This window comes from Arachis hypogaea, chromosome 3 (genome assembly GCF_003086295.3).
Source record: "Arachis hypogaea cultivar Tifrunner chromosome 3, arahy.Tifrunner.gnm2.J5K5, whole genome shotgun sequence".
NCBI classification, from domain to species: domain Eukaryota; kingdom Viridiplantae; phylum Streptophyta; class Magnoliopsida; order Fabales; family Fabaceae; genus Arachis; species Arachis hypogaea.
Window position 1 is genome coordinate 129,864,438 of NC_092038.1, and position 1,347 is coordinate 129,865,784.

The following is a 1,347-nucleotide window of genomic DNA, read 5'->3' on the forward strand; positions in this document are numbered from 1 at the left end:
TATGCAAAGGCATGTCAAGAATGCCAGAAACATGGCTCGATACAGCAAATTCCAGCATTTGAGTTGCATTCGATAATAAAACCATGGCCATTTAGAGGTTGTTCTTTAGATTTGATTGGGTTGATTCACCCTCCTTCATCAAAACAACACAAATTTATCTTGGTAGCAATTGATTACTTCACAAAGTGGGTTGAAGCAATTCCCCTGATAGAAGTTAGTCAAAGTGAAATAATAGACTTTATTAAGGAATATATTATCCATCGATTTGGAATTCCTTAAACATTAAGTACTGATTAAGGAACTATTTTTACTGGTCAGCGAATTTTAAAAGTTTTGCAGCCTCGAGGAATATCAATATGGTTACCTCAACCCCTTATTATGCACAGGCTACTGGGCAAGTAGAGGTAGCAAATAAAATCCTGATAAGTTTGATCAAAAAGCATATCGAAAATAAGCCTCGAACATGGCATGAGACTTTAAGCCAGGTATTATGGGCTTATTGAAATTTGCCGAGAGGGTCAACGGGTACTTCACCCTATAAATTATTTTTATGACCATGATGCGGTATTGCCTTTAGAAATTAATTTAAATACTTTGAGGGTGTCAAAGCAAAGTATTTTGCCAGTTGATGACTATTGGAACACAATGTTTGATGAATTGAATGAATTAGATTCAGAGCAAATATTGGCACTTGAAAATATAATTCGACAAAAAGAAAGTATTGCTCGAAGTTATAATCATCGAATTAAGGAAAAGTCTTTTAGTATAGGCGAGTTGGTTTTGAAAGTTATTTTGCCAATAGAAAAGAAATCGAAATTTCTTGGTAAATGGTCCCATGCTTGGGAGGGCCCTTTTCAAGTGATAGGGTCATATTCTGGAAATACTTATCAGACTAAGGATATCGAGTTAGGAAAAATATTTAACTCGATTAATGAAAAATACTTGAAGCAATATTACTGTTGGCTAAATTAAAGTTAAACATGCATAAGTCCAGAGAGATTAAAACCATTACAAAAATAAAGCCTGAAATAAAGAAATTCAAGGTGCCAGGAGTTTTGCCAAGTCTGAACGTAGCTTTGCTCTTCTATTGTCCAAAGTTGAGAGTGCTTCAATATGTTTGAACTTGTTGAATTGGACCTGTTCAAATTATTTCTCATATTCTTCTTGTTTGGTCTCAATAGAAACAATTTCTTGAATGATCTGTTGTTGTTCTTGCTGGGCAGTAGTCAAAGGAACACCTATTTTAGCCCGCCTTTCACGTACTTTGGTAAGTTTTTCATTAATTTGAGCCAGTTTTGTTTCAAGCCTTATTTTTTCTTTGTCATAAAAAGCTTGAATAGAACTGGC